We start from the raw sequence: 26,089 nt of genomic DNA, 5'->3' as shown, positions 1-26,089 counted from the left end.
ATGTAAGCCATTTAGAACCTATATGACTCTCCCTCCCCCCAGGTTTGCAATATTTTTTGTTGGCAAGGCTGTTATTTTAAAGAGAGGGACCGACCTAGTAAAACTGCCCTTCTACTACATCTGAAATTTGGTCCATCTAGCTTTTTACTGTCTACACTGTAAACTCTACACCAACTGGAAAACAGCTCTCCATGGTGTCAAACTGGATTTGCCAGGGATCGAATCTGGGATCTTTTGCTTGCAAGGCACTCTCACTACAGTCTTTTCTTATATCACAGCCCTTATTAAATCTTAACTTTTAAATATGCATTTGTGTAGGTTATGTATACACATCAATTCACTTCATTTTGGCAAAGCCCCCTCCTCATTTAGATCGTTGCAGATGCTGGATTCTAGGAAACAGGTACTATGTCAGCAAATTGCTTCAGTCTCTAGCATTCAACCTTTATAATGGGACAAGCCAAAGTAGCTCGTACCACTTTAGAAAAACTCATGCTTTTATGAACAAAATAAGGTTAATAATAATAATAATAATAATAATAATAATAATAATAATTTATTTATACCCTGCCCATCTGGCTGGGTTTCCCCAGCCACTCTACAAAGCTTCTTCTTTGACAAACAACCTCAGGCAAATATTGCTTTAGAACAGAATCTGAGCTATTCTGAGTGGAGGTAAATTTATTTTTCATCTCCAGCTGGGGGGGGGGGATTGCAAATACCTATAATCAAACCTCCAAATGTGATTGTTAACATGCAGTCTGTCGTGGGTGTGCATCCTCCAAAAGCCACTTTAACGTCTTCCTAGCACCAGACTCAACAAATAATCACGATGACAGAAATAGGAAGATGTGACAAAAGCTAATTACAAGAAAACTCAAAAGAATATGCCCAAGCAAGTTGTATTGGATTGTTTTCTTAATTCTATTCATTACCGTCCTCCCCTGCAATGAGACAGTATTAATGTAATTTGATGGCAGATCAAAGTCAGTTTAAATTAGGTTTTACAAGGGGGGGGGGGGGTAAGCACAAAAACTCAGCCCAAATCTTATTTGATTGTTAGGATCCCTAAATGTCAGTTATTTGCTCAACTTCCTCCTCATGCTTTGGTTTTGTCTTCTGAGCTCACTGCTCCTGCCGTTCTGGTCTTTCGGCATGCCTGAGTGGGAGGTCTCCATCTTGTAGCAATGAAGCTTTCGGCAGTGGGGTCATCTCAGATTAGCTGTTCTTTGCTGCCCAGAGCCAAATCGACAAATGAATGAAGCTCAGCCGTGTGCATGACTTGGGTTGCTGAGAGCGCAAGGTCAGTGGAGACCCCCAGGGAAAGAGGGAAGGGAAGCCTTTAGCTGGTTACACTGACTCAGCACCTCCGACAAATCGATAGCTAGCTCTGCCTGGGAAAGATGTCTCAATACAGGCCTCAGTGCTTAGCTCAGCACAAACATCAGGTCATGACATGCAGCAACTGGGGGAGGGGGAATAAAGGCTGCGTTGACCTCCAGCACGCTTCACTTTCACTTGCCAAGAAAAGAACAAAGCGACCAGGTCTTGACTGGGTCAATAGCTTTTGAGATTTCAAATGAGAGCAAAGGGAAATTGAAACGAGACAGGAAATGAACCACAAACAGTGGCATATGATCTGGGCTCCATAACAAACCTGTGTTTCATAGAATCATAGAACTATGGAGTGGGAAGGTACCAGTGTTAGAAACTGAGGTTTTAGACATTTAATTTTGATGCTCCCTCTCTCCTCCTCCTTCTCCCCCCCCCCCCACAGCTTCTCTTTGCATAGGGCTACTTTTTACCCAGGTTCTGACATCCACAAAAATGCTTCTTGCACAATGACACAAAATGTGACTCACACTTACGAAAAGCCCTGTGTGACTATGGCTCTGCCCCCCCATTACAACTCACATGATTTTGAAAGGAATGTGCTCCCACTTGCATGCATTTCTGAGGAAACAGCCATGATTTATCCAAACATGTACTCATCAGTACGGACACCACGTGTGCGTTCTGTATTTGGCAAGGCCAGAGCTTTTTAACTGTTTTGATTCCACGGCTCCCTTGGCCAACTACATTCTGTGGCACCCCAGTGGGGCTCAGGAGTCCAGTTATGTCACCCCTTGCCTGCAGAGCTGGCAGCCTCTCACCCTTTTTCAAACACCCTCCCTTGTGGAGTGTTCCCTCAACCTCCTCTCCTCTCTCCTTGGGAGTCATCTGGGCAGCTGCTGGCCTCTGAGCTCCCCCTGCCCCAAACAGAGGTGCCTCCTCACACTTCCCCACAGGAGCCTGGCACTTGTCTGTCCATTCCCAACAGCAAGGGCTGGCTGGCTGCACTCCCTTGCCAGCTTGCTTGCTTACTCCCGGGCTGTCTCAGCTCCTGGCAACCAGCACCCCTTAGCCAGCCGCAGAGGCACCACTCGCCTGGGTAGCTTATAGCCAGGGCTGCTGAAATAAACAGTTGTGCAAGCCTTTGGGAGGCAGAGACATGAGAGGGCATCAGAGGGGGGAGGGAAGGAAAGAGGGACAGATGGCAGTGTTGTCCAAGGCACCCCTGACCATCACTCAAGGCACCCCAGGGTGCCACGGCACACTGGTTGAAAACCACTGGGCTAGGCTACTGGAAACAGTACACAAAAACTCTTTAGGACAAGTGACTCACAATCTAACACTTGGGTGGACAGCTCCCAGGTCGACAAACCAGACTTGATCTGTTTTCTCTCATCAGTTCTCTCTTGCTCTTATTTGAGAATCCTTCCACTTTCTCATTCTCCCATAGTAAATATTTACTTTCCCCTGAGAAACGTACTTATGGATGATATTGTACAAATAAGCAGTGCTGTTCCCCATAACATCTCTACAAAGAATCAAAGCCTAAGAAGGCATTGGCACCCATGGCATTTGGCCATTTGGGCACCCATGCCATAAGTGAAATTCTAAACATGAAATAAAGTTACAGTATGAACCTGCCCAGGCCCTGAGATCATCATCTGAGGCTCTTTTCTGTGTGCTACTTCCAAAGGAAGGTGGCAATGACAGACTAGGCCTTCTCTGAGGTAGCCCCCTCCCTAGGAAGAACCTTGCAATTATTTCAGCACCAGGCAAAGCTGTTTTTTTTATTTATTTCCCAGGCATTATTAATGTGATTTTGTCATTCTCTTTTTTTACCCAGCTCTAAATTGCCTTGAGAGGTTTTTTATTAGTAGCAAATGATACAGAAATGTAATAAATCTAACCCAGTACATACAAGGTCCCACCATCCCATGTTTTTTGGGCTTGTCTACAGAATGGGATAGTTGCCCTCTCTGTATGTTTATCAAGAACATCCTCTTTAATGCTGTGTCATGCTTGTGCAAAACACACAGAGGCTGGGCCTGGGATCGTGGGCTTAGCTACACTTGAGTTGTGCCTGGGGTGGACCTTGCTGGATGTTGAACAGCTGGCTCTGAACCTAAGAGAGGAATGAACTCACAGGAGAAATAAACATAACAAAAAATCACACCCAATAGCTTACAAGTGATACAGAAGTACGAAAACGGGACATGAAACAAGATATTGTAGAATAATCTCTCATCTCTTTTCATATGGCACAGTCCAATTGCAAAAGGATTCAACACTCCAAAGGATCTCTGTCTCTTTCCCTAAATTTTCCCATGTTTGTTTATGATACACCTATTTATGCATTAACACGCCTCAGCTAAGAGGGCAGTTTCTCCAAGAAAACAGCAGGTTTTTGTTTTGTTTTGAGGAGAAGAGCATCTTAGCAGAAGCACATTTAGCCCTGGTTGAATGAATTCCTGGCTGAGATCTCCTTATATCCACAGTGCAGCTTGCCTTTCCCACATTCCCAGCAGTAGCTTCCTCCCTGAAATTGCTCCAGAACACCTTAACCAAGCTAGCACTGAAGAGATCAGGAAGGGAGCATTTCAGCAAGGCACAGAATGTGAATTTATTTACTTGCTGCATTTATAACCTGCCTTTCCTTCCCCTGCCCCCCAAAACAAATAAAATGACATACAGTGGTACCTTGGGTTACATACGCTTCAGGTTACATACGCTTCAGGTTAAGAACTTTGCTTCAGGATGAGAACAGAAATTGTGCTCCGGCAGCACAGCAGCAGCAGGAGGCCCCATTAGCTAAAGTGGTGCTTCAGGTTAAGAACAGTTTCAGGTTAAGTACGGACCTCCGGAACGAATTAAGTACTTAACCCAAGGTACCACTGTACATGGTTCTCCGCACCATCATTTTATCCTTACACCAACCCTGTGAGGTAGGCCAGCCTGAGAGGTATTGACTAGCAAGCTCCAAGACAGTGTGGAGATTTGAACTCAGGTCTCCCTTGTCCCAACCAGTACACCACACTATGTGTGACTATGTGTACACACAAGACACAGGACCCCTTTACTTTCCTGTGCAAGTTTGTATTTATTTTTTGGGTTTTTTTTCATTAAAAACAAGTAGTTGGCTAGGAACTAAGTGATATTCACCAGGCTATACATTTCTCTTGGAATAATTAGCAGTCAATTAGTCCTAATTGTTTATGTGGGACGTAAATGAGCTCAGCAGCTGTAGTTAGCATCCATATAATAGTAATGAACAATTTAAAAAACCCTACTGCTCAAACTGCAACTGCCCATTTTCATTTAATTAGAGCATGATTACTGGAGATCCACGTGGGTGCAATCGCAGGGGAAGCTGGGCTGAAAGGATAACTTTAAAGAGCCTCTGGTCCATTACCCCAGGGAAGAGAATTTGCACCCACAAGGATCGTCCACTTTTTCAGGCCATGGACACATTTGCAAAATGGGACAACTCCCATGGTATCACAGATCTACCAGAGCCACACACACACTTGCCCTGCAACTATGCACACACACATGCACACTCTCTTTCCCTCCTCCCTGCCAGCATTTAGGCCTGGCATTTCTCTTTTTTCCGGCTCAAGGGGGCAGGTGAGCTTCCTCAAAAGTACAGCTGAGCAGACAAGACTTTACCTTCTCAATTTCTAATTTCAGCAGGGGACTGACTGGGGCAGTGGGGGAGGAGAGGCAGGAATGGGACTCTATGGGAGCCGGGGGGGGGGTTTCTATGGGTGCAGGTGCAAACCCAGCTCCTGCATTGGTGACTGACGATATACCGTGGCCTGCAAATGTTTTCCTGCCATTCTGAAATGTTTTTAGAGTTAAGAAGTCGTAGAACTTCCCTTGGTAACTCCAAACCCCATGCAACCCCATATTTTGGCCTTCAGCGTTCCAGGTGCTCAAATCCAGCTCCTTCTGAGGAATAGCCATGAGGACACCAACACCTTCTTTGTTTGCTTGTCCATTTACAGAGGCGTTTGCCTGGCCCTCACTGGAAGCTTTAATGCTGGACTAAATGGAGATTTGGACTCATCTAGCAAGAGCTGTGTTCTTCAGGGAGCGCCTAGACTACACTCCGTTAGGCCGACTCCAGGACTGAGGGAGTCCTCAGCTAGTTGCCTCTCTGTGAGCTCCTTCCTTTGCATGGGGGCCTCCCATTTTTATTTTGGAGGAGGAAGGAGGTTCCTTTAGTATAGGAAAGCAGTGGGCTATTTTTCTTCAGAACTGAAAGGATCAAGACAGCTCCTCTTGGAGCAGGCATGGCCAAACCTGGCCCTCCAGCTGTTTTGGGACTACAATTTCCATCATCTCTGACCACTGGTCCTGTTAGCTAGGGATGATGGGAGTTGTAGTCCCCAAACAGCTGGAGGGCCAAGTTTGGCCATGCCTGTGACTTGGAGCAACCAACATTGTCCGCTTGGTTGTAAGTTGCTTTGGTTTGCCTTGGGCAAGATAAAGTGACTATCAAATGCTATAAATAAATGAATAATAAGCTGCCTTTGAACCAGAAGATTGCTCCTCCTACTTCACTACACACTAACTGTCAGCAGCCCTTTCCACCACTAAAACATGGTAATTTTCAAATGAAAGAGCAACAACACTATGTTTACAGGCCCGCCCCCCAAAAAGCATAATTTACAAATTCTCTTAACTTTGGGTACCTTTTAACAACTAATCAGCGTTTTAAAACAGCAACAACTCGACACTTGTATATTTGAGACTCACTCTGTAGGATTAGTATACGTTCTCCTAAGCACACAAAATCATCAGGTCTTTCCAGAGAACACACATTTTATTTTTTTATGAGTTGCAATTTGCTCTTTCCCCACTGAGGTGGACCTGAAGCGCCTGACCACACATGAAACCAGAAAACACACCAAATCATAACACTAAATTACAAGAGAAATAAAAAAACACAATCCAAAATACATTCTCCTGCCAAGCCCAAAATTCCCCGGGAAGCAGCTTCTCCACCATTACGCTCCCATGCACCTCACTCCATGCACCATCATTAGGGGGGAAAGGCCGTAACCCAGTAGTACAACTCATGCTTTGCATTCGAAGGCGACAGGTACAATCCCAGTCATTCCCAGGTAAGGCTTGCAAGGGCCCTTGTCTGGAAAACTCCTGACAATCAGCCTAGGCACTTTTTAAGCTAAGATGGGTCAGTGGTCTGACTTCGCGTAAGCCAGCTTTGGATATTACTAAGGGTGGAGTGTGTCAGCTTCTCAACGTAATGGGTGCCCATGTCAAAAGATTGGCACTGCCTCATTACAAGGCTGAAAGGCACATCAAAATCCTCAGTTGTCTAAACTGCGTGAAACACCCGGAGCCAAACTAGACGTGAGACTTCAGTATAAACAAAACAATGGAGTTTTAAGAGACGGCTAGGCACTCGGAAGCTTAAACCTCACTCACGAAAAAGAAAAGCTTATTAAAATTGCTACATACCTGGGGAAAACTGCCAGACAGGCTTAGACACAGATAACAATGCCACTGGGATTAACCGGGTGGGGAAAAGGGAATGCTTGGATCCTGGTTCGCACAAGGCTTTGTTTCTCAGTTGGTCCTGATGAAGTTCCCAGAATCAGCCTTGGAGTCTGGATTCTTGCTATGAAGCAGTGGTGGTGGCGGCGGCAGCTGTGCCCTAAGCCCCCTGGAGACACAAGAGGGAAGCTGCTGTCAGTACATCTGAGGCCTCTACAGTTGTATACGCAGCTTATGATGCATGAAGAATTGGCATCCTTCCCCAGCCCTTTCCTTTTAGGGCTCTGGAAACAAACCCTGCGTTGGTTGGCGGAGGAAAGAGGTAGGATGGGTCAAGCTCAGCTGCCAGAAGAGGGTTTCTAATTAACAATGCAGCACAACCCCGCTCCAGGAAGCAGAGACCCCCAAAAGAAACCCCCGGAGAAGAATCAGCATCCTCCGTCACTTCAGATGGGCTTCTGCCGTCGGAGAACAGTTCTCTCCCAGCTTTGCCATTTATACACCACTCTTAGCTGGAGCACAGCTCCCGGCACTTAGAATCAGCCAGGGAGAGTGTGGGAGGACTCCTGCACACACAGACACGCCAGGCACATACACACAGAGTTCCCCCACCCCTCCATCCCCCTGTCACTGCAGTAATTCATCAATTTCATCTGATTCAGCACTTGCCGTTCAGTTATTCCTGGAGTGGGAAGGCTGTCGGCTACAGCTAGGTCACAATTTGCAAGCGGGGGGGGGGGGGGCAGAGGTGGGCCTTATAAGTTGCCTGGTGCCTCTGCCCCCAGGGACCGTCAAGTGTCACAACCAGAGATGTATTACCAGTCCAAAAACCTGGCAGGCATTTGTCCTGCTGTGTTGCATCCAGCCTATTCGGATTCTTCAGAGAAATTATTATCTTTCCTACACCAACTAAGAGGGGAGAGATAGAAGCCTGGGTGCAGACCTAGCAGAGAAATCCACCTGGTTTCTGATCTCAGTTTAGTACCGCCTTCCCCAACTTGATGTCTTCCAAACATTTTGGGCTACAACTCTCACCGTCCCTGACCACTGGCCATGCTGGCTGGTGCTGATGGGAACTGTAGTACAAAGCATAAGAGCTGTCCTGTGGGATTAGACCAGGGTTTCCCAAAACTTGAGTCTCCAGCTGTTTTTGGACTACAGTTCCCACCATCCCTGATCACTGGTCCTGCTAGCTAGGGATGGTGGGAGTTGTAGTTCAAAAACAGCTGGAGACCCAAGTTTGGGAAACCCTGCATTAGACCAAAGGCCCGTCTAGTCTATCCTGGTCTCAAAATGGTCAACCAGATGCCCCTAAGAAGCCTGCAAGCAGGACCTGAGCACAGCAACACGCTCCCCACTTGTGATCCCAAACAACTGGTATACAGAGGTATATTGTCTCAGGGAGTGGAGGCACAAAATAGCCTTATAACCTCAATGAATATGTCTAACAGCCTTTTAAAGCACTCTACGTTGGTGGCTATCATTACCATCTTATGGTAGTAAATTCCACAATTAAACAATGCACTGTTTCCTTTGGTCTGTCATGCATATTCCAGCGCTCAACGTCACTGGATGGCCCTGAGTTCTAGTGTTATGAGAGAGGAAGAAAAACCTTTTTCTACCTGTTTTCTCTGCACCATCTTCCACGCCTCTATTGAAGCTTGCTTAGGAGCCTTGACCATTTGGGGGGCCCTTTCCTGATCCTTCCTCAGCTTTACCGTGTCCTTTTTGAGGTACGGCAACCACAACTGTACATGGTCAAATCAGATTTGCATAATAATAGTGTGGCATCATGTTGTTTAGCACAAGCATCTCATTAATCAAGCTAGGGATGAATACAGTGATTACACAATGAATTTAATCGGCTGCCTATTAAAGACTACATGACGTGTTCCCAATCTTTCCTCCAAGGCACACCTAGGATTGCTCACCCAACCCTGATTCAGATATTACTTCCAGGTTGCCTCCTTGGAATAATTATCCTTGTCAATGCAAATAAGGGCATTTCAACCTCACACCTTTCTTGAGTAACTTGGGTCATCATTCATGGGCTGCTGCCTTTCTCTATGGAGCTGTGAGCACCGCCATCCCAGAGTAAACAAGACTGTTTGTTCCTGCTCACCTATCCCAACAGGAGGAAAGTTCACCAGCCTTTGATTTTAAGGAGTCAAAATGCTTCCGCCTCTTTTCTTTGGCCAGGACTTAAGAGAATGCAGTCTCTAAGGCTCAAATTAGAGGCTGATTCACACTTCACAACAGCAGGTACATTTGCTGCATTTACACCAAGGATGCCAGTTTGAATTCACTCTAAGTGTGCTCCTTTGCATCAGAATGCTGGTGAGCTTTTCATTCAAAGAAAAGAAATAATTGGGAACACACTGAGAGGAAGAATCAGGAGCAGGGAAAGCCAGGCATGACCTGCCCAGAACAGCCCAACGGGCCAACCTCCAAGGCCTTGTGGGTTAATCAGGCCACAGGCCAAAGGTTCCCCAGCCCACTTTAGTACAGTGGTACCTCGGGTTACATACGCTTCAGGTTACATACACTTCAGGTTACGGACTCCGCTAACCCAGAAATAGTACCTCGGGTTAAGAACTTTGCTTCAGGATGAGAACAGAAATCGTGCTCTGGCAGCGCGGCGGCAGCGGGAGGCCGCATCAGCTAAAGTGATGCTTCAGGTTAAGAACAGTTTCAGGTTAAGAACGGACCTCCAGAATGAATTAAGTACTTAACCCGAGGTACCAATGTATTCAAAGGCAGCTGGATAGCTCAGTTGGCTAGAGCGTGTACTGATAAAGCCAAGGTTGCAGGTTCAATCCCTGTAAGGGACAGCTGCATATTCCTGCATTGCGAGGGGTTGGACGAGATGACCCTCAAAGAAAATCTCATGGGCTGGGCAAAACGAAACATTCATTTTGCAGAAGAAAAACGGGTGATGGTCAGAAACACGAGTCCCCAGATGGGAAAACGCTTACACAGAACCCAAAATAAATGCAACACAGAGGAAAAAACAAGCAGGCACCCCCCCAAACAACAACAACAACAACAACAACAAGTCAATTGCAAAAATAAACAATTGGAAGGGACAGGGGACCTTGACAATCACCATGGGATGTGCCCAAGGATGTTGTGGTGCCTTCAGGTGGTTGGTGGACTTCTGTCCGAAACCTTTCAACAGCAGCCACTAGGCAGGACTATAGAGGACAGCCCTCTGCCCCTAGCCTCTTAAAAGCCCCTCCTCCCCGTTTGTTGGTTTTGTTTATTAATAGCCTCCTGTGTATGCACTGTACCTTGACAACAGTAATGCCTAGTACAACTGCTGCATGATACATCAGCAAAGCACCAAGCAAACATTAACTAATTAGATGGCAAGCTCCCCATGGCAGGGTCCTGGCACTGTTCTGCCTGTGACTTCACAACTTAATCACCCGACTATTGCAGAGATGCAGAGTTTCTCTTTTGCAGCATCACAGAGTCTGGCACCCCCCAGAAGTAGCACCCAGATCGATTAGCAATTGATACAGAATGTTTGAACTGCCCTCCCCAAAGCCAAGGCCCTCCCTCCTTCCCTGCTGGCAATGTTATTGCTATAGTCCTAAGCACCCCTCTGGTGAAACCAAAGGCCAATCTAGCTCAGCATTCTGTTCTTACAGCAGCCAACCAGATATGCGTGGGAAGCCCACAAACAAGCAGGATGTGAATGCGGCAACACTTGTCCAAGTCCTATCTCTGACACTAGATAACAAGATGAGTAGCCACTGAGAGCTTTATCCTCTATGTCAGTGCTTTTCAACCAGTGTGCGGGGCACCCTGGGGTGCCTTGAATAATGGTCAGGGGTGCCGAGGCCAGTGTGGTCCCTCTTTCCTTCCCTCCCTTCCTCTGATGCTCTCTCACATCTCTGCCTCCCGAATGCTTGCACAGCTGTTTGCTGCAGCAGCCCTGGCTACAAGCTCCCCAGGTGAATGGTTCCTCTGGGGCTGGCCAGGGGGTGCTACTTAGGTCCCTGTGGGGCAGTGTGAGGAGGCACCTCTCTTTGGGGGGGGGCAGCTCAGAGACCAGGGGTGGCAGGTGTGGCTATCCAGAGGACTCCCAAGGAGAGAGGAGAGGAGAGGAGGTTGAGGGCACACTCCACATGGGACGGGTATGGGGCTGCCAGCTCTGCAGGCAAGGGGTGACATAACCTGAGCCCCACAGGGGTGCTGTAGAAAGATTGGAGTTGGTCAAGGGAGCCGCGGACCCAAAAAGGTTGAAAACCCCTGCTCTCTAATCCCCCTTTGAATGTTGTCCAAGATGGTTGGTATCACTACATCTTGAGGTATTGAATCCCATAGTTTTAGTATGTGCTGCATGAAGAAGAATCTCTTATTTCTGCCTTGAACCTTTCAGCATCACTGGGTTTTGGAACTATGAGGAACAAAAACTTCTCTCCATCTACAGATCCCGCCTTGTCACCTTTCTGTATAAACTAAAGAGCCGCCAATGCTGTAACCATTCCTTAAAGAAGAGTGGTCCCAGCCTGCTGGTTATTTTGATTGCCCTTAAAAACACCCACCACCCTTTTCCAGTTCCACAATATTTTTTTGAGGCACAGTAGCCAGAACTGTACTCAGTACAACAGGTCTGACTGTATCATAAAATTGTACAAAGGTAATGAAACATTGGCTGCCCCACTGCATCCCGGACTGGAAGATCCAGGGTTGCTAGTAACTCTTATTGCAACTTAAATACCTTTCTTTCTCTTGGGTTCCCGCAAATCGCATTGTGGCACACAGTGCTATAAGAAAGAAAGGCTACCATCCTTGCTGAAGTAGCCAACGTCAACCATCACACTGCAATCCTGATGTGTACCAGAACAAGGAGGAACAAACATCACGGGGCAGAGGGCATGAATGCAGACACACGCTCTTTCCAACGGGGTGTATGGAAGAAGGGATTTGCTAGGGGCTTTGTCAAAAGCAGGGCAGGAGGTATGAAATCTCTGCTAAAAGGGTAGGCATGGCAATTCAGATCTCCACATGTTGCTTATGGGAGCAACAATTGGCCTTCAGCAACACTGCTTCCTAGCAGCTGACGTAGAGAGGCTTATTGTCTCTCTTTTTGCGTGGGCGGGTGTGCGCTGACTAAGAAGCGCCAGGCAGAACGTCTTGCCATTCCCAGCTTCACTCTCGCATGCACAAAGGCAGCTGGGCTTTAAAACATCCAGGCAACAAAAACATCCCTTTTCAGAGAGGTTTGGGGAGGTGATGCACATCCCACAATCCCTCACCTACGTGCCTGTGAAAGGCATTGGAAATGAGCACCAAAGCTGCAGATACCTTTAGGAGAGCACTAACCCACATAGGGACGGGACGCGGGTGGCACTGTGGGTAAAACCTCAGTGCCTAGGACTTGCTGATCGCAAGGTCAGTGGTTCGAATCCCCGCGGCGGGGTGAGCTCCCATCGTTCGGTCCCAGCTCCTGCCCACCTAGCAGTTCGAAAGCACCTCCGGGTGCAAGTAGATAAATAGGGACCGCATACCAGCAGGAAGGTAAATGGTGTTTCCCTGTGCAGCGCTGGTGCTGGCTCGCCAGATGCCGCTTAGTCACGCTGGCCACGTGACCCGGAAGGGTCTCTGGACAGCGCTGGCTCCTGGCCTCTTGAGCGAGATGAGCACGCAACCCTAGAGTTGGACACAACTGTCCCGTATGGGCAGGGGTACCTTTACTAACCCACATAGGTAAAGGTAAGGTAAAGAACCCCTGGACGCTAAAGTCCAGTCAAAGGAGACTATGGGGTGGGCGCTCATCTCACTTTTCAGGCCGAGGGACCCAGCGTTTGTCCACAGACATCTTTCCAGGTCATGTGGCCAGCATGACTAAACTGCTTCTGGCACAACGGGACACTGTGATGAGTGCCAGAGCACACAGAAACGCCTCTTACCTTCCTGCCACAACAGTACCTATTTATCTACTTGCACTGGTGTGTTTTTGAACTGGTTGGCAGAAGCAGGGACAGAGCAACGGGAGCTCACCACCGTCATGCGGATTCAAACCACCAACCTTCTGATCGGCAAGCCCAAGAGGCTTGGTGGTTTAGACCACAGCGCCACCCGCTCCCCTCCACATACCACTAATCCACTGCAATACTAAATGAAACAGGTATGTGCTAAAAGCTTAGGCTTAAAAACAAAACACCCACAAATTGGGGTGGGTGGGTTAATACTAAAAAGTATGGAGGTGATCCAATTATGTGTGCACATTCAGAGTTGCTTCATTTTTTAAGCTGGGATAATCACAACCTCATAAGAGAATGGATGCAACAGCATATGTGTGGATAAAGGATGCATACAGCCTAGAAACTTCCCCCGCCCAAATTATACAGTGGTACCTTGGGTTACAGACGCTTCAGGTTACAGACTCTGCTAACCCGGAAATAGTACCTTGGGTGAAGAACTTTACTTCAGGATGAGAACAGAAATTGTGCGGCAGTGGCGCGGCAGCAGTGGGAGGCCCCATTAGCTAAAGTGGTACCTCCGGTTAAGAACAGTTTCAGGTTAAGAACGGCCCTCAGAATGAATTAAGTTCTTAACCTGAGGTACCACTGTACTGGGCTGGCCCAAGACATTTTGCTACCTGAAGCAAAGCAAAGGACAAGATGGCACCTTCCCCACCACTTCTTATAGAGAAGTCAACTGAACTAGCTGTTAAATCTTATATCAACACCACTGGTGGGAAACTTTCTCTACTGCACCTGAGGACGGCTTAGGAAGGAAGTGTTCCTGGGGGCTATTTAGGGAGCACAGGGCAGAGTAACTTAGGGACTGCGGGGGCATGGCGCTGGCTGGGGCTGCTGCCAGCATCTGCCGCCTGAGGCAGTTGTCTCAGCCGGCAAAGTGGTGGGGCCAGCCCCGTCACAAGTTCACGAAGTGTACTAGAATCTAGGGAAGGGCTGAGGAACCTCTGTTATTCGACTACAACTCCTTTCAGCCCCCAGTTAGCATGGCAAATGGTGATGGATGGGAGTTGTAGTCCAGCAACATCTGGAGAGCCATAAGTTTCCCAGCCCAGATTTAGAAGGATCAGGGCAGATATCAGTGACTGCAGCAGAAAACCCTCTCACTGGTTGATTGGGCCACGTCTTTGTGATGTGTTCCTTCCCACTTTGGGTTCATCAAGAGGAGGAGATAGCTGGAATGAGACATGACTCCCGGGAAATGGAGTTTCAACACCAGGGCATCACTCCCATTAAGAATATCCTGCCCTGATAATATGTCTGTTGCTGCTTCTCACCTAAGGGCTAATTCAAATTTAACATTTTGCCCCACTAAAGAACATCAATGGGAAGACGATTTGCTGGAATGCAAAACTCTTGTTGATTTTTGTAGTCAATATTCACAGCCTGGATATTCTGATCACAGGCTGTTTTGCAAAATTCAACAGAAATCGGTGTTACAATACTATTGATCACATCCATTCCTCCACAAGCTTCCCTTCTCTGCAAACCGCACCCCCCACCCCACAACATCTGCCTCTTACTGTTGTGCTTGCAGCTTTGTTGTTTCTTCTCCAAGGGGAATATGCAGCGCTCAGGTTTATTAGGCATCAACAATTTCCCAGCAGTATCAGCAGGAGCTGAAAGCAACAGTCAGGACTGAGCTTTGAGGCTTTTTGCACTGAGATCAGCCTTCCTGATGTTTATTAATGGATGGCGCTCAGCAGACGGGCTAAGGCACCTGGAGAAGCTCAAATAGTGCCTTCCCAAGGCAGGAATATTATTGAAGAGCATCTCTGGACCTTTCTGGATGAGTATTATAAAAACTGCAGCAACGAAATGGCAGTGCAGAACCCAGATAATGTTCTCCAAAATTTGCCCATCTGATATGAGAAGAACCACATATCCTTACTCCAGCTGGTGCTTTGACTGCAGGGAAACTGCATTTACCAAGACACAGCTGGACAAATTTCTCCCCTGCTACATTCCATGGTTGCAATTGCGACGGTTGTGTGGAGTAAAGTATGGACATACCGATATTGCTTTCTCCTTTCCTTCTGCCCGAGGTGAAGCTGTAAATCACTCCCAGACCCCAAACCTAGTCATTTATTTATGGAAGTCATGTATGTATGTATGTATGTATGTATGTTAATCACATTTATATCCCACTTTTCCTCCAAGGTGCTCAAAGTGGCATACATAATTCTCCTCCTCACAACAACCAACCAACCCTGTGAGATAAGTTAGCTAGAGATGTAGAGTGATTGACCCAAGTTCTTCCATTGAGTTTCATAGACGATTGGGGGTTTCAATCCAGGGCTCCTACGTCCCAGTCCAACACTCTAACCCAGGCATGTCCAAAGTCAGTTTCGGGGGCCTAATTCGGCCCGCGGGTCGATTTAATCTGGCCCCCATGGCAGCACATGTCCTGGGATAACCATCAGAAGTGAGATGGTGGTAACAAAGGAAGGTTCTCTCTGTCGTGGCGCTTGGATGATGCAAGGCCTTCCCCCTGCACACTTCCTCAGTGCCTTTTTGGATGGTCCTTCAGAGCCACATAGAAACACAGCTAGATATTCACACTTTTAATGGAGTCTAGGATCTTTTAAGGTGTGTCCCCAGCACATTTTAATCTCTGGTGCATGCTGATGATCTTTTGCTCTTATTGTTCTCTTAGTAGTATTATTATTATTGCTTCTGCGACTTTTTTTAGATAATTTTTTTCCCCACTTCTGCTCTGTCTTGTTTTAGTTTTATTGGTTTTATGGATTAAAAAAACCTGTTGCAACCCATCTTTGGAACTAAGGTGGAGAGGGATATGATTATTTTTTTTTTTACATAAATAAATAATAGAACTGGAGAGCTGGAGGGGTCTTTGAGGTCACTGGGTCCTACTACTCGCTCTATTCTCCTATAAGTGGGAGGCAGCAGAAGGGCTTGGGGGGAGCCCCCCATCTCTCCCCCCCTTAAAAGAGAAGGCTGATGAGCAGAGATCAAATCCTGCTGCCTAGGCTGCCCAATCCTGTTCCTTGCTGGGAACAGGGTAGCCCAGCCAACCCTGCGCTCCCGCCCACCAGTTGACATCACCAGCCATGTCATCTGATGTGCAATGTCAAGGACTGGCAGGATGCTGTTGAGCATGCATGGGGAGGAAGGGGGGCTGGAGTCTAACTTGGGAGAGGGGGGCAGGGTTTTGGGGGACCTGTGCCAACCAGGAGGCAAGAATCAGAGGCAGGGGAAGCTTCAGAGCTGGAAGAAGAGGCAGGCCAGGCAAGTGAAGAGCCGGGTGCTGCTAACTTACCCTCTCTCCTGCACCACTGTCTCCTAGAACCAAGAGAGGGCTAAAGAGGGAACAGCAGAGGCAGCTGTCACTCAGGCATAGTCTCCGGCTACGCACGCACAGAGCATCGTGGGAAGGTACATAAACTGGTGGAGGGAGGCTGGTCCCCAGTTGCTGCAACTGTTCCATAGAATACAGACCTGGGAACAGCTGCCTAGATGCTAGATTGGTGTACTTTGGTATCCACAGCTGTAGAAGCAAGTGTTATCTTTGACAACATAGAGTGAATCCTCTGCTGTGTGTGTTCCTTTGGCTGCAAGCGCCCTTGACAGGCAGGTGGCTGTGGTTTGCAAGAAACAGCCTGGTGGGCCAAGATGGTCTTGCAGGCCGGAGGCTCCCCACCCCTTCCCTAGATGAACATATAAACAGTATGCATTCAGGGCTGTCCATGCAACCAGGTACCCTGCCAGCAAAGTCCCACTCAGAGTAGACCCACTGAAATTAATGCACCTAGGTTAGTCAAGTTTATTAACTTCAATGGGTCTACTCTGAGTAAGCTTAGGAATGAAAGCACCCAGTACGTTTTCCAGACCTACCTGGGTCATTCCTAAAGCAACTTCTGGTTGGGGCAACATAACTCTAATGCAGACCAAGAGGTGGAGTCCTGCACTGTCTGGGCTGCTTTTGCTAACTCATGAGAGTGGACCTTGCAATGTAATGTGTGGCTCGCTTCCAGGTAGGCTGGCACAGCCCCAAGGCATTCCAGCATCTCTCGCCCTAATGCAATTGCAGAGGGCCGCAGTAATAAAGCAGCACTTAAGGTCTTCAAAGTCTTAGCTTACCGTCCATTTCACTGTCCCAACTCTCATGCAGAGGGCAGAAAAGCGGTTCCTTACACCAATGCTCCATGCAGCGGGGTAACATGTAAATGCCCATAGTTTACATGGAGATCACTCACTCAACAGACTCCTGCCTATCGGTAAGGAGTTCACCTGCCCACACATTTCACAGGGAGGTCTAACCTGCAGCAGGTGGCCTAGAAATTGGTCCACACTCCACCAGCCACTCTCCCATCACCAGCGATGGCTTTGTGGATTTGTGCAATGGGTTCAACTAAGTTTCTTCTCTGCCTGCAATAACTAGCATGCGACAAATCCCAACCCTCCCTTCTTTATGCCTGCAATGTTGCAGCTCCAGCAAAAGCAGCCAACGCCTTCGCAAACAGAAATGCAAGATTCCTGGGAAAGAGACATCTCACTGCATGTATGACTGATCCATCGCACAGTGGAAGTAAGAAGCTCGCATAAGCAAGACTGGGAAGTGATCAGGTAGTAGCTGCTGTAAAGGGCAAAGTTAGCCAACTTTTCTCTCTCTGGGAGCAACAAAGCAAGGCTCCACATTTTCACAGCTACTGCCATTCTAAGAGCAGTGCAAGATCAACAGGGGGAAAAGCAGACTCAAAAGAGGTGGAAAGGGATGGAAGAGGAATTCCATTCCATTTGCACACACTGAGAAGGCCACACACAGATTGGGCCAATCCCGTGCTGACCTCCATTAATTGGGCAACCTCCACGTTGGGGAAAAGATTCCTGCACTAAAGGGGGTTGGGCTAGATGACCTTTGGAGTCCCTTCCAACTCTATGGTTCTATAATCCAACTGGCAGGTGGACTGGTTACGAAAGCTAGCACACCTAACAGCTGGTAGTTCCAAATGTGGTGGTGCCCCGGAGGTGTTGGACAGACTCTCTTGGGGGGAAACATTTTTTCATTACACTGGTGCTAGATCATGAAGGAAACAGAGGCCGGCCTGCAGCCATCGATCCTCACATGGCTGGGGGCCTAATTCTACTCAGAGAGAAGAGCCTGTAGAACAGGGGTGGCAAGCTTTTTCAGTCCAACAACCACCTTCCCCTGAGTGCTACCTTCTGAGGCCTGCAGCTGCATGCTGGTGGTGGCTTGGGCAACAGGAGTGATTCTTATATTTGTACAGTATCTACAGTCCAGCCCTGCAAAAGTCAGAGGTTTCTACATGTAAATATTTCCATCCAAGCAAGGAATAGGCCTTCGTATGCGTTCAAGGGCACATTCCAGCCAGAGGAAAAAACCGAAGGAGGGTGTTGAGCAGAGCCTGTAAGGGGTGTGGTCCAGGGAAGATTCTGAGAGCCAGACTGAGAGGTCGTCATCGTCATCATGATCATCATTTTATTTGTATGCCGCCTTTCCATAGTTAAAACAAGGCAGCTTACAACATAACAATACTTACATATTTACAGGATAAAGGAAGTCTTTTATTTGGTTGTTTGTATTGTTGTATTGTTTCCCCAGAGTGGCTCAGCCAGATGGGCAGGGTATAAATATATTATTATTATTATTATTATTATTATTATTATTATTATTATTACTATTATTATTATATGCTCACTATGTTATGTTCACGTTTAATGAGGGTGGATTTCTGTATTGGGAGGGGGGGTTATGTTGTAAATAAAATTCCAATAAAAATATTTTAAAAACAAACAAACAATATTTACATAATTACAGTACCAACATAACAAAAGTCATAAGCAATAAATAAAACACATCAAAAAGTACACAACCAAATGGAAAACGATTTCCACATAAATCATAAAATCTAAAACTAGGAATACAGCATTAATACCAATCACAATTTAAAATGACATAGATAAAAAATAAAAGCAATTTAAAAAACAAAAACGGAGCCCTCTCTGCCCAGCAACAGCGGCAGCCGTCCTTTATGGAGCCTGTCAGGCCCCGCCCCAAGCCAGGTGGAAAGAAGCAGGTCAGTCCTCCCCCAGGTCTGGGGTCTGCATTTGAGGTTCTCCACGCCGGTGCTAGAGGTTCAGTGCCTATTTAAGCAAATGCCTTTTAAAAATAAAACAGAGCACCCTGATTGCCAAGAGGGCATTTAATTGAAACATGCCTTTTTCTGCACCCTTTCCCCCCTAGTAGCGCCACCTTCCCTGCAGAGCCTTGAAATGTTTCCAGGCGCTCTGGGATTCTTCTTGCCCATAAAAGCAAGCTATATGTTGAGCAGGCATCTGGCAACTCTCCTTTTTTGGAGACTGACAAGAGGCAACTCAGCTGAGCCCCAATCCCTTGTTTTGCATAGATGGTTCCATCTCACACAGCTTCCAGGAAAAGCAAAAAAGATTTTTAAAAAACAAAAAAACCAGGAAGGGCAGAGGGGAGGCTCTGCTCACAAATGAGCCCAGAGAGGGCTGCTGACGTGCGTTATGCAAACAGCACGCTCTGTTCCAACCTTTTCCAGACACCTCAACAAGAGCAAGCGCAGAAAAGACAGGCAGTCCTTATCACTCCATTAAATGCTCAACTGTGTAAGATCCCTCTGCTCCAGTGACGGCTGTGCAAACCCATAAATCCCAGCCTGCTTTCCTGCCAAATGGAACAGCAAGGTTTACATACTTCCCCTAAGTGGTAAGCAAACTTCCTTTCCAAGGGACAGGCAATCTATCAGAGCTCGGGTTCTCAGTGCCGGCTCAGTTAGCCCCCTGATCTACGAATGCACAGCTTTTCTCAAGTGGCCGAGAATCATGCTCAGCTCCCCTGAAAAAGCTTGGGTTTGCAATCACACTGGACACTTCTGAAGACCAGATTCTGGCGGCAAACAAAAGGACAGCATCAATGTCCACATGCCCAGTTTGTGTGCTTCAGCTGGCAGCTGTTTGGTCTGATCCAGCCACAGCAGGTACACTTGGCTCCTGGGAACATAGGAAGATACAGGAAGAAGCTGAGCCACTCAGTCCTTTAATCTATCTAATTTAACACTGTATATGTGGCGAGGGATGTGGGTGGCGCTGTGGGTTAAACCACAGAGCCTAGGATTTGCCGATCAGAAGGTTGGCGGTTCGAATCCCCGCGACGGGGTGAGCTCCTGTTGCTCGGTCCCTGCTCCTGCCAACCTAGCAGTTCGAAAGCACGTCAAAGTGCAAGTAGATAAATAGGTACCGCTCTGGCAGGAAGGTAAACGGCATTTCCGTGTGCTGCTCTGGTTCGCCAGAAGCGACTTAGTCATGCTGTACGCCGGCTCCCTCGGCCAATAAAGTGAGATGAGCGCTGCAACCCCAGAGTCGGTCACAACTGGACCTAATGATCAGGGGTCCCTTTACCTTTACCTTATGTGGACCACCAGTGGCTCTTCAGGATTCAGGAGTCTCCCCCAGCCCTTCCTGGAGATACCAAGGACTAAACCCGGAACCTTTTGCGTATAAAGCATGTGGCTTTACTACCGAGTCACAACCCTTACCCTAAAGCCTAGAGGAATGTTTGGCTCCTGGCGCCCATCCAATCACACAGTCTTGGGCAACTGATGTCTCTTAGTGTGGTAACAACAAAGCCAGTTATTATGGACAGAAATATCCTCCTGCCAAAACAAGCATTTCCTCCGCTTTTTACAGTTTGATTGAAACAGGATTAAAGGATCAAGATAGGCATTTATTGTGAAACAACTGTGTCTGTGTCCGTTTGAAAAACTACAGCTCCCATTTTAAAACATGCCATAGTCCCATCAATCCACAGTGAAAATAGTCGTGAAGAGGCTTATTTCGCAGCAATTTACAATAACCACAAACACTGACACACCATTTTCAAACTTGGCTTCCTCCTCCCCTTGCTAAGGAGAGGAGAGGAGAGGAGGAAAATAAGATCACTGGAACAATGCATAATTCTGTATGCTCGAAGAAAAGGCATGTGGGTCTGTGGCCCGGTTTTAGTCTGCACAACACTGTAAATCTAATTGAGCCTCCCAAGTGAAAACCTGAGGGAGGAGGATATTTATTCATCTGCAGCAGAGGAACTAATCTCCACTTCTAAGCAGGAATGCTGGAGCTGAAGTCCTAGCTCTGTCAAAGGTGAGGGGCAGGATGGGCAAATTAAGAAATGCACAGCTCCAATGCAATTCCTTTCTGCTCTGTTGTATGAATTTAAGCTGGTAGCTTATACTACCTGCCCACTGATCTAGCAAGCTCAGCCCTGTCTACTCAGACTGGCAGTGGCTTTCCAGGGTCTCTTGAAAAGGTTTCTCCCACCCCAGCCTAGCTGATCCTTTTAACTGGAGGTGCCAAGGATTGAACCTGTGACCTGCATTCAAAGCAAGTGTTCTGGGCCTGGGATAGCTCAGTGGGGACAGCATGAGACTCTTAGTCTGAGAGGCGTGGGTTCGAGCCCCACGTAGGGCAAAAGATTCCTGCATTGCAGGGGGGCTGGACTAGATGACCCTTGTGGTCCCTTCCAACTCTACAATTCTACTGTTGAGCTGCGGTTGCTGCCTGCCAAACAGTCTACTGCTATGAAAAGGCGGGTGGCTCCCATAACCCTGCTCAAATCCTAGCTCAACCACCACCACAAAACAGTCTTCCTCATTCCCAAGCTTTTAGGATGTGTTCCGACCAGGCTAGGAACAGCTTGAAGCAGCTCCAGGGCCTGAAGACCAAAATAAAGGAGATGACAGTTCCAATCTATCAACTTCTTGTGGCTATGAAAAAGCACAGGAGGCCAGTAGGTCTGTGGCAGACATCTGAATATTATTACACTCCCATGCACTGCAACACCAGCAGCCTGGATTCAGCAGTAGTGTACTGGCAAAATCCCTTCATGATAGTTACAGCCATGTCCCTTCACAGTCTTGCCCCTTCTAAGATTATACAATAAAATTATAGTCACGCAATAATAAATATTGGGGGTGCATTGCACCAATCAATACTGATCTAGCCTTTTAGCCAGATCCACTGTTTTCTGCACACATAGATGGGCAAATGATTTGCAGTGCTCCAATATCTTCTTTCAGAGGAACTTAAACTGCATTTTTCATAAAGTTCCGTTGTGCACAGCAGAACCTGCATACCATTCTCTTGAAACTGAAGCACCTTGTAGCTTTGGATACCGGAGACAGGGACCCTGCTGCCGAATAGGAACAGGTCCCCTGCAACCCTGGACCACTACACCACTGGCCAACTTGTCTCCCAAACGAGCATATTCCTAGAGGAGCAGTATGTCAAACATGGCAATGGATTTCCAGAAGGAGGCACTCTCCTGTTAACTGTCTTCCCCATCTGCAAGGTGACATGGCCTAAATTCCTTAACTTGTAGTAACAGACTGCCACCACAATAGCTTTGAGGATGGACTCGATGGCCCTTGTGGTCTCTTCCAACTCTATGATTCTATGATTCTATGTGTGCGCACCTGTTACTCACGTGGCGATGGTACATTTCAGCAGAACGCTACGAAGTGCTAAGAACATGACAGGAACAAACCCTACCAACGCTTTTAAAAATGAAATACCTTAGAAGTATAGTGGTACCACTAGTTATGAACTTAATTCGTTCCGGAAGTCCGTTCTTAATCTGAAACTGTTCTTAACTAGAGGCGTGCTTTCGCTAATGGGGCCTCTTGCTGCCGCTGCGCCGCCAGCACACGATTTCCGTTCTCATCCTGGGGCAAAGTTCTCAACTCAAGGTAACTCTTCCAGGTTGGCGGAGTTTGTAACCTGAGCCGTTTGCAACTCGAGGTACCAGTGTACGTTAATAAAGAAAGTAAAGAGATAACTGCTTGCTAATCCAGAATTTTGATGACCACGTCTTTGCTCAACATCCAGTTACAACACACCCTTTCTGCGAGCTCTTCCAACAACTCCCCCCCCCATCTGTTTACCATCCGGCCAGAAAAACAGTGTATATTGCCCACCATTAAGGTTGCCATGGCATCGAGAGATGCTGCTGGGCAACAATGCACCAATATAACCCGTCATACCCTGCAGCGCCAGCATTCCCAGGCATCTGCATCCCTCTTGTCGCTTTTATTGTGATTTACGGCCACTTTTCTTTCACTGCAAATCAGAAACAAGCAAGAATCTCACGTCGCTGAAATACAGATTCCTTCAAGGTAGTACGGGGGAGGCAAAATTGGATCGCTACACCCTATTTATAGGAGAGGATTTTCCCGCCCTGAACTTCACCCCAGGGGCCTGGAGTTTGTTTATTTATTTTTTATATAAATTTTATTTTCCGTTTTTCACAAGTTGACAAATACACACCTTACAAACGCATACCTCCAATACAATTGAATATTTTACTTCCCTCCCCCCACCCCCTTTTGTGGTTCCTTTTCTAATTTAAATTAACACTGCATTTTCCACTTTATTCCACTTTTTAAAGTTATTCTTCCATTTATCTTAGTACAATTTTAACTGCTAATGAACTTGTTTGTACGCCAGAATTTTTCAAATATGCTACAAATTTTCCTCACTTTTTTTTTAATAAAAAAATCCCTCTTGGTTTCTTATTACACCTGTCAGTTTTGCCATTTTGGCACAATCCATCAATTTAATCAGCCATACTTCCTTAGCTGGTATAACATCTTCTTTCCACCTCTGGGCAAACACCATTCTGGCTGCAGTTGTGGCATACACAAATTTTTAGGGTCCTTCGGAATCTCTATATTCACTATCCCTAACAGAAAAGCTCCTGTTGTTTGTTTTTTTAATTAAAGTTATTTTAAACATTTTATTCAGTTCATTATATATCATTTCACAGATTTCCCAGGGGCCTGGAGTTTAAGCAGGACCACTCTGGAAAGCAACTGTGTTCACTGTTGGTGTGCCATGGTTTCCTACAAACATACATATCTTTAAACACCCATGTTGTATCCCAGAACAAGCAGAGAATTGTAGTTTCCATTTTAGAGAAGAGGAAATTTCTAATCCTGGTGGCTACGGTGAGCCGACTGACACTATGCAAGGAGCATTTCAGAAGCCATGGTGGGTGGCAGTGGCTTGAACCAAGCTTCCTAGCAGCCACAGGTTACGGCACTGCAGTAGACTGAGATGTGTATTCAAGACATGCCCTCCTCCTCTTCCAGGAAGGTTCATGCTCTTGGTGCGATAATAAATACAGGCCCAGAATAAAGAGCAGTGATAAGAAAAGGCAGGTGCCACGTAGTTCACTTCAATGGATTCCTAAAGAGGTGTGGGTGTGAGGAAGAGGCCAAACATCACCAAAGAGTTTAGAAAAAGCTTCAGCAGGAGAAAATATACTGACATTCTGAGAGTACCGACTCCCTATGCAAGCAAACTATAAAGGAACTCGGTGGTTTTTATGGTCTCTGTGTTTCTGATTAGCTCATCCGGCCCAGTGCAGAAGCTACTCCCGTTCCAGCAGTCATAGAATTCATTCACAAAGCACTCATGATTAGGGCCGTCATACAAGGATATAGAAGTTATGAACAACAGGGTGATCGTAGGGGCAAAGCTGTAGATCAATAGCTGAGCATCAGCAGAAAGTCTCAACTTCAATCCTTGGCTTCTCCAGTTTAAAAGATGGAAAGGACTCCTGCCTCAGTCCTTGTAGAGCAGGCATAGGCAACCTTTGGCCCTCCAGACGTTTTGGACTACAATTCCCATCATCCCTGACCACTGGTCCTGTTAGCTAGGGATCATGGGAGTTGTAAGCCAAAACATCTGGATGGCTGAAGGTTGCCTAAGCCTGTTGTAGAGGAACAGCCAGTCAGAGCAGGCATGGGGTCACCAACACTGTGCTCGTGAGCATGCAGATGCACCCTTGACACCTCCTCCTGACTCCTACAGAGTCTCTGAGGGACCCTCCCCTTTGCTGCTCTCTTGGTTGTGAGGTGATGAGGGTTGTTACCTTCTTCTCCCTTGAAAAGTACATAGAGTTGTGGGAGGAAGCTGCAAGAGTGGCACTCTTCCCTACTTCTTCTTTCAGCGCTCATGTTCTTTTAAGGCTCAGATTTGACTTTTACCCCGATCTCCTGGAAAAGTGAAATATGTGTTCATGTGCTTTCTCTTTTTCTGTCTCTCAGGTGTGTGTGTGATTTGAGGGAGAGAAGTGAACAGAGGCAGGGAAGCCCACAGGACTCCCTCAAAAATGCATTATGTGACTTCATGATTACAGAATCATAGAGTTGGATGAGACTCCCAAGGGCAATCTAATCCACACACCATTTGCAATGCAGGAATCTCAACTAAAGCACCTGTGACTATCCATTAAAAAGGCAATACTGAGCTAGAGAGACAAATAGCCTGGTTCGATATAAGATAGGTTCCTATGTATTCCAGGTATTATAAGCACAGTACAATGGGGTGTTACGTGCTCTGAAATCAAAAGTGGATTTTGAAAATTCCTTTTATAGGTCACCACTGTGAAAATTTTACCTTCGTACTGAACTAACTTCCCACCACTGTCCCTGAAATGAAAATCCCTGGATCACAGCCTACCACCCCCAAAAAGTTTCCACAGCTGGCAGGAGATCCCAATTCATCATTTGGGAGTTCCTCTCCTATGGGTCAGTGCATTTTTTATTTTTTTAAATCAGCATATTAAAGCAAAGGTCCTAGATCATATTGCAGCCCAACTAGTGCAGTAATAGTTATGCTTCAGGATTAGGTATAGATTTGTCAAATTCTTCACATTATGGTAAACTTGTGTCTGAGCTGTACCACCACAGAGGGCAGGTGAGGATCTCACTGGTTGGATTGTTCTTCCATACCAAAAAATAAAAATAAAAATCCCTCCATGCAAGTAACTAGAAGTCATGGAGAGGGGTTCTATTTGAGTCTTCTCCCTCTGAGATGTTTTTGTTTCTGAAGGGAGGAGCACTCAATTGTACAAGCCCAACACCTGCAGTCAAAAATGGTGATGCCCAACTAGGCCTCTGTCAGTGCTTACTTTCTTTTTTAAAAAGAAGAGAGGGAAAAGGAGATTGTGATGATCAAGCCTGCCTACAAGGCATAGTGTGTAAATGGGAAGCCTTGCCCCTCCTAACTTGGGGAAACTTAGCTGTTTGTGACAGAAATTAACTCAGTATTGTCCTTTCTATCACTTGCTAATATACTCCAGGGCTGAGTCAATGCCTTCAAAATAGTACCTGAGGCTTATAGTACAATCCTATACATGTTGCTGTCTTTATTTATTTTATTACTCATTAGATTTC

The 26,089-nt window shown here is 46.7% G+C and overlaps 1 protein-coding gene across 10 annotated transcripts in view; it reads right to left on the bottom strand.

The window, feature by feature from the left end:
- Positions 1 to 26,089, bottom strand: part of TMEM63C (transmembrane protein 63C) — a 66,081-nt gene that overhangs the window by 37,897 nt on the left and 2,095 nt on the right. For 4 of the 10 annotated variants that reach the window (XM_083612537.1, XM_083612539.1, XM_083612542.1 and 1 more), the window contains exon 2: positions 6,817 to 7,021. The exons of 1 other annotated variant lie outside the window; for it this stretch is intronic. The gene's annotated coding sequence lies outside the window, so the exon portion shown is untranslated. Of the gene's footprint in view, positions 1 to 3,412; positions 3,455 to 6,816; positions 7,215 to 26,089 lie in introns of those variants that run through there. 5 more of the 10 variants (XM_083612536.1, XM_083612540.1, XM_083612533.1 and 2 more) reach the window with 4 other exon arrangements.

This window comes from Podarcis filfolensis (genome assembly GCF_964270895.1).
Source record: "Podarcis filfolensis genome assembly, chromosome: 1".
Lineage (NCBI taxonomy): Eukaryota > Metazoa > Chordata > Lepidosauria > Squamata > Lacertidae > Podarcis > Podarcis filfolensis.
Note: the sequence above shows the minus strand (reverse complement) of the source record. Positions and strands in the feature narration are given on the sequence as shown.